At 36.0% G+C, this 12199-nt stretch overlaps 1 protein-coding gene across 4 annotated transcripts in view; it reads left to right on the top strand.

The window, feature by feature from the left end:
* The window catches only part of SLC25A21 (solute carrier family 25 member 21), a 237259-nt gene that overhangs the window by 28451 nt on the left and 196609 nt on the right, over window positions 1–12199 (top strand). The gene's annotated exons all lie outside the window — the stretch shown is intronic.

Below are 12199 nucleotides of genomic sequence, written 5' to 3'. Positions count from 1 at the left end.
AATTAGGACAGATTTGTAGCTGTTGAGAGAACAGTTGAAATGGAGATGAAATCTGTGTATTCATATGTGTTAGATGCTCTTTAGGTGCATATATGAAAAATAACCTTTTTTAATGGCTGAACCAGGAGAAAAAAATAGGCCAACTGAAATATGCAGCTCCATATTTAGGTAGCATACCCATATCCCATGTGTTCTTTCAACAATGTAGCAAAAAGAGCTGGTGGTTTATATCCTCTGAGACTCTCCTGTACAAAAACAAACAAACAAATAAACAAAAACCACTTAAGAAAATCCTTCTTCATAACCAAGGGGAAACTACTGGCTTTTGTAGGGACATTCTCCTTGCTGTGTTTGTAATGTACCTCCAGTTCTTGCTCTAATACCCAAGAAGTATTCAGTGCTGCTCTGTCTTTTTGAATCTAATTTTATAGCCCTGTTTCTAGAGCAGAGTCATTCATGTTTTCTTGAAGTGGATTTTGCAAACAACACCAGAAAGGTATAGGAACTGAGTACAATGCTAAAATACTGTACTTCAGTGTTGTAAGTTAGAGGTCAGTTTTCATTAATATACATTTTCTTTGGATTGATGTATTTGATGAGATAGAGGTACTTCTTTTGTTGGTTAGCTGAAGAATGAATGATTCACCCTAAGCCAGCCTTTTAATATCCTGTTCCTTAATGAAGTTGCTGAAGCAGTACTCCATCTTTATTGATTTGTCAGAATTTACCCTTGTCCTGAATCCTTAATTCCCCCGATTCGTGTGAGTTTACCTTTCAGATTATTTTTGTCTCCTAGTATGAAGAAATGCAGGTTTCTTCTTATATCTGAAGCTAGCTTTCAAGCAGTCTAATCTACAAGCATGGGTTTAAGTATTGTTTCTATGCTGTCTGACTTATATCTCTTTACTTCAGACCTAAAATTTTTCTGTCTTGCTTAAAATCTTATTTTTTACTATGAAGTATCCATTCATGTTCATGATGGCTGAAACAGGTTTTTAGTCTGTCTGCTGTAAAATCTCCCTTCATTATCTCTTGATAGACATGAACTACATCACCACTTCTCTTGGTCAATAAAGCCCATAACTGTGAGATCATTTCAGAGAAGGTGGGCAACAGCCATTGATTAGGTGCTCACTTTCAAGTCTCACCAATCTGTTTGCATAACACTTCTAGCGTCAGACTTTCTGGTCAGCACTAATGTTTAAAATGCTTTTTGAGTATATCTCTGTTGCTGGTAAGAAATGCATTACTGTAGAGGTGTTTGGAGACCTTCTGGCTCCAACCACTCTAATCACACATTATATACTCCAGGCCTTGGAAATTCTGTATGCAAGGGGAAAATATATGTGCAACCAGCAGTGAGGAAATCAGGGAGTTAGATGATCCCCCTACCTAAGGATGAAACAAAATTAAATTCAGACTGCAACTTTCTGTGCAAACAGGCAACCATGCTGATACTGCTTGGTTTCATTGCCTTCCTCAGAAGAAAGAGAGGGGGAAAAAAACCCAGCAAGCTACGACGTACTACAAGTGCTTCTTGCAAGACAAATTTAGAACCAGAATGAAATAGCAAAGCAGGGAAGTGAAAGAAAATCAAAGGAGAAAGGATGGGAAATTCTTAAGTCTTTGATTCATGAAATTCTTACTGTATATTTTGCTGTTTAAAGGGAACCAAAGCAATAAGTAGGAATTTTCTTATAGATTGAGAAGAAAAATGACTCAGGAAATAATTTCTCAACGCTGATTAATTTTTGATATCTCTGGAATTTCCAAATTATATTTGTTCTAAAAAATAGTGGAGGATATTTCCCAGTTTTGAAGTTCTTACTGGAAAAGGTATATTCTTATATATGCACAAAATCCCAAATGCCTGTGAGACAATAAAGTCCAGGCCAGTGTTTACTTCTTCCTTTTACCAGATAATGAGGATTTTAATGAACTGATGAAAAAGTCTTAGTTTTAGTACAAAAGCCTTTTAATCAGGTATGGAGTTGGGGACAAATACAGTTCCTTTTGCATTTTGGAGAAAGGAAAGGAAGTATATATTATTATCATTTTGGCTTCCAAAGTAACACATGGCTTGCTTTGTTCAGGAAGTATTCAGCTCTGGAAACCTTCCTGTTTTCCTTTAGCTTAGAGCTGTCCTTTTGATTGTGGCATCTGTGGAGGAGTTTGAGTTAAAACCCAGGAGTGACAGCAGCACTCCCCTCTATGGCCTTTTCAGAGCATCACCTCTGCAGCTTGATTTAAGCTATTGTCATAACTGGCAGTGGCATAGCCGCTGCCTTCTGGAAGCTTGCAGGAACATACAGAATTAGTGTAATTCTAAAAGAAATCCCAAATGAAATCTGAGATTCAAGTTTTACCAAAGCAATAATTTTAAGTAGCTCCATTTCTAGGTGTAGGGTGCTAATTGGGTGGCATTGATATTATACTAAATGAACATGCATCATTGAAGTCTATTGTTGCATTGCTTTGTTTAAAATATGTAGTACTTTGCCAGCAGCAGCATGCTGATGGAAAACTGTCACAACAGCGATCAGTACAATCTGGGAGTTAAATTTGACTGAAACATATGTCTTCAATTTTAATAGCTCAACTTCCCAGATGCCCTAGAGGAGAATATTGCCTGAGAAGGAGCTTTTCATGTAAGAATAATTTGTGTTAAGTAGCTCAGTGATCTGTTTGTTAGGTTAGAGCTGACAGTTTGTTTATATTTCTAAAGGGGTATGATGAATGGGGGAGAAGTTGATGCTAATTAGCCTAAATTGTTCCTAAGAATGCAGAGCACTTTGCCAGTTTCATTGTTTCTGTTTCTTTGCACATTTTCAGTAATTGAATAGAGCTCAAACCATTCATCATAATTTTAGGTAAGATGGAAATAAATGAATATAGCACGAGTTAGTCTGTGTGATGGAAGATGTCACTTTCGAGGTCAATTAGATAAGACATCAGAATAGGACTAATGTAGCATTTTCTAGTCTGCTTCTATGAAATAGCAATGTGAGTCATTTTAGATGAAAAAATAATTCTCTCTGACATGATACTAGTATTAAATATTTCTTTCAAAGCTTTTTTGTCTCATTAGCATAATGTTTTTATCTTAACTCCCAGCTGTTACCTCTGACACTCCATATGACAAAACATGCTACTTTTCTGTTTACTATATATCAGGTACAATAAATCTAAAAATCTGCCTTTGGGAGACCAAAAATATTGGTCAGGTGTGATATGCAGAAGGTGTTAGCAAAAGGAGATAAAATGAATCAGAGACAATACAAATATACCAGCAGAGAAGCTTTTATTATTGTTTGATTTCAGCATGCTGTACAACTCATTGTTTTTAGGTTTGGGTAATGTAATTCTGCTCAAATTCGAAACATCCTATTCATACACAAAACAATAATTTTATAAGAATGTGTATTTTGTATCAAACATTTCCTTGATAAATTGAAGTTAGATTTGGGGGATGGGGACTTGGAATGTTCTGTTTTCAGTCCTTATACAAGACCATTCTTTTTTAATTTATGCACATATAATACCACAGGAAGAGATGGTATAAATTTGTGGACTATGGAGAATGAGTGAACATTTTTGAATCAGGATCTTTAAAAGGGGTGAAATTTGAGTATGATTAAGTTAGGAAAAAGGCTCGCTTACGGCGGAAGTCAGAGACTCTGTATACATTATAGGCATGTCATGGCTTTTAAAAAGTTATGTTAGACTTCTTTACAAATTGCGAAGGAATTTGTATAACCCCAAACAAAATTCTGTGTGGCTCTGAATTCTTGCAAAAGTACAAAATAAAGTAAAAAGGAGTGAAATAATAATAGTAGTTAGTATTCCGGTCAGGAGTGAGTGTTGCTGTAGGGCAGGCTGCATGGGTGTTTTGTTGGTCACTAATTTTCTTGGAAGGAAATGATCCCATGGCTTATGCTATCCGCGTTTGTGCATATTTGCCCTATAATTGGCATTTATTAAGGGGACTTTTGGTTTGATGGATGACTGTCAGGGTACTGCCTGCTAGCTTTGATGCAGATTGCTTTTGCATGAGGTTTTTTTACATTAACTCATTAGAAACTCTGCTCTGCTTCAACATTCTTTTTATTTACCTTCTGAAAATGTGATACTTTTCAGCCCGGGTTTCAAGGGCCTTAGTGTGGTTTTATTTGTGTACCAGTGTTTTAATTTGGACAGATGAAAAGGATACATAGCAGAAAAATACTAAATTTTCAACCTGTAAATTTTGAAACTTATAAGAGTTTCAGCTTAATTAATTTTGTTTGATATGCTAAGCAACTAGCAAAATATCTTTAGTTTATAGCATTGACTTCTACGTTCCCTTTTTTTTTTTAAGGAGAAAAAAGGTAAGCAAAATCCAGTCCCATAAAAGCAGCAGGTATAGTAATATTTTCACAGCAGGTCGATATTCAATGAATGTTCAACAAATCCAGGACTGGTGTCTGAGACATATTAGTGGTTTCTTCAAGGCTGGATTGATTTGGTCTGTTCCTGTAATGTATCTAGGACATAGGACTGTTAATTAGATTAATTAGCTATAATGTGGTTTATAAGGCAGTTATAATAAAAGTATAGTTGCCAATATATTTAATTGCATTGCCGTGTTTTGATTTGATGTTTAGAAAAGCATACAAAAGGAATGGAAGTTGTGCATACTGACCCTGTCACTTTGAACGTTCCTTTAATAAAACATTTTTTCTACAAGTAGCTGAGTAGAGGAGTACAGTTTGCTGCACTAAGTAATGCTTCTCCGAGCGTGAGGAAATAATTGGAATGTTCAGCAGGTTAAATTCTTTCTTTGGGTTCACATCACAAGAAGAAAACTTGATGGAAAACTTCCTACTTTTTTTACGTCTTCATTGTTTACTGCCTTGGTGTTTTAATAAGGCATTGCAGATCTTGTTCTTGCCACCCAAAAAGAAAAAGCAAATTTTTTTTTGCAAATTCCTGACTCATTTTCCTGTTTTCACTTGATGCATGTGTAACACATTTCTTACAAGGCATAGTAAATGTAGAATAAAAATTATATTGGGTGTAATTCTATATAGTTTGGATCTGAAGATTTGAAGCAGACAGTTGTCAGAGTAACAGGACATGAATCCATCATTTCTGCAGTGCAAGGTATTTGTGAAGAATCTGAAATTTATTTGCATTGATCCCAAAATGAAATGATGGATTTACTTGTTCCAATCCTGTATATTACTTTTGCATGTTTTTGCATGAATGGATTCTCTGGAACATCTGACATGCTGAAGTCCAAACATTTGTTCAGGGGTTTGCAAACTTTGCTTTTACATTCGAGTTGCTGTAATTAGCTGTAGCTGTCTGAAGTTTGAGACTTTTCTGTTAATTACAACTAATCTTGACCTTTTATGTCATGAGGAACTAATTTCTAGTTTGGACAGTAAGACTTCAGTGAATATAATAAAAAATCTATTGACCAAATATAATCTTATTCTTATGAATTTGTAAATTAAAAGGTCTATTAACCTCACTGAACTGGAGAAAAGTTCATTGGCAGCGTTTGAAAAGTTCAGCTCTCTTATTTATTTTTCATGGCTCGATATAGTACCCGCAAGATATCAATGCCAGACAAAAATGAAACTAAATGACCAAATATTTTGTTTATTTAATTTTAAAAATTAATTCTGTCTTTTACCCTTGTGTAGCAGGGGGTAGGGAATAGGGAGCAACAGATTTGGCCGAAGAATGTTTACTCGTGATTTAAACTTTGGAGTTCAGCCTGAGAGAAGCCCCAAATACAGACCTGAGCTGAATTATTAATGTTTCTATGATTGTGATACCAGTATAAGAGAAGCAAGGTTTATAGAAACATCAAATGCAAGCATGGAAAACAATCAGTTGCTTATTCCATGCTTTTTCTGAGTGAAAACTGAGCTTTGATTCAACAAAGAATTTGAGTAACACAAAATCAAAAAGTTGTTGCTATCCCAGGAATTTTGTTTTCACTGAAAAGATGATGAGGTGATTAGGAGCTGGTGACAGTAGTGATCAGGCATCCTCATTCTTACACACAAGGAACAAATAAATGATGGAGACTACATAGTTTGTTCACATACTTTTACATGGCTTATTTGACTATGGAGGCTTGTCTAATAAGAAATGCAGAGGACTGCAAGTTGGACTTTGTCTTCTCTTGCTAGTAAAGCTGCTCTTCTGCTTCTGCTATGTCTCTAGCATATGTACAGTCAGTTAGAATTGGACATTGGGTACAGGTGGGAGAGAAAGAAGGTTTTAGGGGGGCCATACCATAGAAAAACTGGTTTGTTTCTACCATAAAGCATTTTTCAAGGTCGATCACAAAGATCATGGGGTTTTTAAAAGGTATATTCCACAAATTGTCTGGTAGAGAAGTTTCTTATGGTTGATCATTCCACCTTTAATGAAGTCAAATTCTGTTCAAAGCTGAGTTCAACTGTGCTCGACATCTTACTCTTTACCCACCATATCTTAGCTTCTACTTCTGTGTGCACTGTTCTCTGGATGCAAAATTTTTTCTTCATCTCCCACCTTTTTTGCTCTTCTCTGCATGGACCAATGCAGAGAGTGATTCATGTGGGCATGTGATGAAAAATGGAGCTGTGCTTTTGGCAGTGAGCAGCTGAGGTTGTGATCTAGGCATCTTTAATGGCAGCTCCAGGTGCCATGCTCCCCAGAAACACATGGCACAAGGAGGCCTCATCATACATTGGAGCATTAACAGTTTTGAGCTGTGCCCATTAGAATCACTTAAGCTCGGAATTCAATAATTTATGTTCATGAAACATAAATTATCTCCATTTCTTAAGCCTTATATTCCTGCCTGTGAAAGTCCACACCTGTAATTTATTTGAGGAACAAGAAGGCTGATTAATACTATCAGAGGGGGGGTAAGTTTTTAAAGGTCAGTACTTGGCTAAATAGTATGCTGTGTGTTGTCAGTTAATCCTTGAACCTCTGCTGTTCCTGGCAACACCTATAGTATAGAAAGTGGAAATGCCTAAAATGCTTGTTTCCGTTAATGAACTGTTTTTTCTGCTTTACAAAGTTTTTCTTGAGTATTTTGACACCCTTAAAAAGAAAGTGAAGGACATTTTTTTAGTTACATGAAGATAAAAATCCCCTGTGGCACCACAGCTTAGAGAACCAAAGCCTGTGGATAGGTGGACAATAGAAGATCTTAAAACATCACATGTGGAAGATACAGAGAAACAGACTTAATCTTCTTATGTAGCCTATAACATACCTAACTCTAGATTCTGTTGTGTGTTGTTCATATGTCTTTCATGTTCATATGACAGAAAGTATAAAACATTTCTGAGAATCTAAATTTTTAATTTCCTTTTCCATATCTTCCTTTACAGAGGTCAAATTCCTATGACAGTCACTTAAGGTAACAGTAACCAAATGGCAACAGCCATCTAAAATCCTTCTTGAGGATCTGACTGTAAATTACTGTGGGGGTCTAGGTCTCAAATCATTGTGATCACATATCAGGGACTTTCCCTTTAAAATTTTTCTTGTTCAGGTAAATTGCTACCATGGTAATTTGGTAAACCATGCACCAAAAATATTAAACCTACCCATTGGTACATACATGTGTGAAAATTCTGCCTAGAACTTTGCACAAATGTTGCTAAATCAACTACCATTTGGCAAGTACTTGTAAAATAAAAACTAGAAAACATTTTTTGCCAAAAGTGGGTTTAAATATGGTCCAAATATGTCATAGATTTGGTTGAGATTAAAGGAATCCAGTGTAAGTAAACCTTTAAATACTGTGTGAAAAAAAGAATTTGGGATGCAGATTTGAATTTGATATAACATCACTTAGTATACATTAATTCAGCCTGAAATGGACAGATCTGAGATGTCTAATTCCACCTCCACTGGAAATATGCTACAGTCTACATTTCTGCATGTACCATTCTGCCACTGGCAAACCCTGTGGCTGTTCCAGATGGTAGGTATGAAAAATAATGGTTTTAAGAGGAAAATTGTAATTAAAACTGAGCCTGTATCATTATGGAATGAGAAAAGAAGCATCAGTGCTGTTTAGCTGTTTACAGTCAGAGCAAACATGCTTTTGTTGGGTTTTTTTTTCAAGGACTCTGCAGGAAATCTTTCTGTCTTCATTGGCTTTGCATATCAGGCACACAGAAGCTATGTTTAAGCTGGTAGATCTGGAAGCATTTCCAGCCTCGAGGGTCTGGGCATCTCCAAGGCTGACCTCATCTCATGCTGCAGCAAAATTCAAGCAACAAACTAAGCCTTCTGCCTCCCCCTGCACCCGTGTATCAGTGGGCTGAGACCCAGATTTCCACCAGCTCTTCTCTCCTGTCCCCCCAGGGGCAATTGATTGATGGGAGGGAAACCTGATTGTGAGGCCAGATGAGAGCCAGACTATACAATAGTTGATCAACCTGATCCTGGTGATCAGCAGGCCAAGGTATACAGTCACATAAAATTCTCTGCATTAAGCATCCAGCTTATTAAGCCAGGTACAGCCAGAAAGTAGTTCATGAGCAGAAGTAGCTTGTCTACCTCTCAGCAGGTAGGGGAAGTTATTTATGATGTTTCTGTGTATTAATCAAATAGTATATATGATAGCATGCTTAAAGGCTTTGGCTATCACTTCTCACTAAATCCCCAACAGCTTTAATTTTATATAGTGAAGGAGAATAAATAAAGCTATATATAATAGTGCATCTTCAAACAGCTCATGGTAAGCCAATAGAAGTGATTAAGATGCATTTGTTACTTCTTATTGGCTAGATTAACAATTTTCCTCCCTATAAGAAAGGATTCACGGGGGAGAAGCCCTTTGCTTGTTGAAGGTTGTCGTAACTCCCACAAGCCAAGCCATTGAAAAGAACTGCATGTATTGCAAATTGAGTTTTCTGCAGTTTAGTCCTAGCTGGGAGACAGCAGTATAAATAAACAGCATGATATCTGGTTAAAAAGAGTTAGTTACATATGTATATTGGGAAATTATGAAGATGTAGGAATTCTAGTCTTTTGAGGAAGGGTAATTTCTATCAGGTTGCTAATGTGGTTATTCAAAATGTTAAGTTATTCTAACTATTATTTGCCACTATTAGAAGGCTGCAGAGATATTCATATGACTGAATTTTCTTAAGTGAAAAATTGAAAGTTTTATGGGCGAAAAAAAAATAATGTGAACACTTTCAAATTTGAGACCAGACAAAAGGAAAGCTACCCATTTGAAATCTGGAGAACTTTACAATGCTTCAAGTAAGTAAAAGCAGATGTTGTAAAGTTTAGAAAATCAAGACATTATTTTCCTGTTTCCACTGAATATTTCTAAACACATTATAAATAAGCTTTGAAGTAGTACGAAATACTGTGTTTGTTTTGCTGATAGTATCGTTTCATAAAAAAAAATTATCAGTGCTTGTTTAAGTTATGGACTGAATGATATCTGTGTGGCTAAACAACTGGCTGTATCTCTTGCAAATACAGCGCTAAACTACTTGCTGTGTCTGAGCCCTTCAAAAGCCTATCTGATTGATCTTCAGAGTTTAATTTTAAACAGATTAAATATTGCCTGTTTACAGAATGCAAAAATTAGAGTAATCTTTTGCAAGTTCTTCAAAAGAATATGATTTTCTTTTGTTGCTGCAAAAAGTAGTTTTAAATCAGGAAATTGTTCCATTCACTTAACTAAATGAATGAATGAAACAGTTGTTTTGGGTGTCTGGCTCATTGATTACTTACAGTAAATGTTCATAGGCTTTAATAAGCAAATAAATTGATCTATATTTGTGATTGTAAAGTCACTCATTGAAGATATTGTGCATTAAATCCTTTTATGTGGTTCTATTAAGAGGAGACCACTGACCAATGGATTTGTGGAAGATTTGCCAGGTAGATAAAACAAAATGTTTCCAAGTAGCAATCTTGTGTTTGGGGATATGTGTATCAAAACAATATGGGGATTAAAGGGAAACTTAATTGAATTACATGTAATTACTAGCCAGTCTTACTTTAAAAACCAGTCCTACATGACAATATTGTCATTCCTCAGTTAGTGAGTCCTGAGAAGACTGGATGTTGAGAATGAAAAAAGAATTAAAATTAAGCAGTCTTGATATTTGTCACCCTATATTATCACACATCACACTAAGTGAATTCCCATTTTTCAGCTCTAACTTCCTGAGCCTGAGAGGGGCAGAAGAAGAAATTTTAGATAATTTTCTCAATTCCAGTGAAAGTTTTGTGGTGAGCAGGAAGGTACACAAATTGCAGCAAGTACTGGTTTTGAGTGGTTGATTATGCGATAAATATATTGACTTCAACATCTTTATTTATCTGCTTGATTAGACTACAGTGTCACAAACTGTACTCATATTCTCTTACAGATTTTTGTGTCTGAGATTTGAATATACTGAATGAAATGAGACCATTTCAGCCTTTGCAAAATTTGCATGCGTGTAGATTCCTTTGCATTTCTTGATGACAGAGGAGGACGCATCCACGTGGTATTCCAAGATCATATATACATGTGCAAATAGCATATGTAACACACAAGCAAATAATTCTCAGGTTATTTTAGATGGCCATATTTGTGTTACTTGTTCTGGACTCTCTCAGTAGCCCTTAGGAGTGCCTAGGTGTAATCATGGCTCTGTAAGATAGTTGTCATCTGACCTGCTTTAGCAGCCTTTCTTAGAGTGAGTCAAACCATGCAAAACAGGGCTTGTTTCTTTGATTGCAAAGTGAGTCTGCTCAGTTGGTTCACAAACATCTGTGTTAGTTCAGAGGAACTTCCTTACATGAACCCACAGTTTGAATAATGTTTCCTCTATGTATTGCCTACCTTTTAAAAATTCCATTTTTTTTTAGGGCAACATTTTTATCACAGGGAACATGTAAATTAAGCCCATAAGAATGTACACTGACAGCTCAGTGGAGTAATATAAGAAAAATTTTGGTGACCACGACAGTGAAAGTAAAGCTACTTGGCCTAAAGATGAGACAGAGATCTGCAGTGGTGCATCTTGTCTGGAGTAAGGCTCTGTCTGGACCAAAGCTGTCTCAGACCTAAATCAATTTGGAGTTTATGCAGTCCTGGTTCTATTAAACAGCTCACAGATGAATGGCAATTGACTGCTGTCAGTATTGCTTCATGCATGAGGCTGTGTTTTGCTGCATCAGTGAGAATGCAGTGCAGGGAACACCAAGACAGGGAAAATTGATATTTTCTTTTCTTTCCATTCATGTAATTGCCCCATCAGTGTTCTTAGAACTTGTATATGCCTGAAATCTGCATCTCGGTCAATTGTGTTCTGTGTGCAAACTGCATTTTACTTCCTTTAATTTTTCTTAATTCAATTATGTTAATTCAACTCTGCAGCCAGCTATTTACCAACCTGCATGTAGCAGCAGAACATTTCAATCAAAGCATCTCCTGCACTCCATTACTGAACTATTTCTATTTTTGTTGACCTCTGTGGTAAAACAGCCTTACTGACATTTCAGGTAGGCCAAACCATGGGAAGCCACTTTCATTTAGTAGAGTTATAATTCCTTTGTTCCGTCTTTTTCTTATGTCTGTAGACTATTTGACACTAGGAACCTTGAATTTGTTTTGTTGGAGGATTTTGTTTATTAGTTTGTTTTTCGTTTTGTGGGGCTTTGTTTATTTTTGTTTTGTTTTGTGGGGGTTTTTTTGCTGGTAGTGGTACTGGTTTGATTGGGGAATTTGGGAGGATGGAGGGGGCTAGGTGGGATTGTGATTTTGTTTGTTTGTTTGTTTGTTTGTATTTTTACAGAAGTCAGTAGATGAAGAATGAGAATAGTACAAGTTCCCAAGCTGGCTGAGGACTTGAATGAAGCACAGCTAGTATAACATATGCCAAATTTCAGCCATCAAAAGGTTTTAATTTGGCCTTCCGAGAAACTAAATTTTGGCTTTATAGCCATAATGATTTAAAACGTTTGAGAGGAAAAGAAGAGTGTTCAAAATATTTATGAAAACCACATACTACTAGGAAAATCTCCATCATTGTACTTAGAATTGTTTTTTGAGAGTGGAAAAGTTGTAAAAGAGTTTTGTTGTAATTTTTTAATGAATAAATTCTATTAACATTCTTTGCCTATTCTTGCATGAATCAGTTCATTGCATTATTTACTCTTGTTTTCAGAAAAGAAACTC

The sequence above is a fragment of the Prinia subflava genome, chromosome 5 (genome assembly GCF_021018805.1).
Source record: "Prinia subflava isolate CZ2003 ecotype Zambia chromosome 5, Cam_Psub_1.2, whole genome shotgun sequence".
Classification (NCBI taxonomy): domain Eukaryota; kingdom Metazoa; phylum Chordata; class Aves; order Passeriformes; family Cisticolidae; genus Prinia; species Prinia subflava.
The sequence above is the reverse complement of the archived record's forward strand: the minus strand, read 5'-3'. Positions and strand labels throughout refer to the sequence as shown.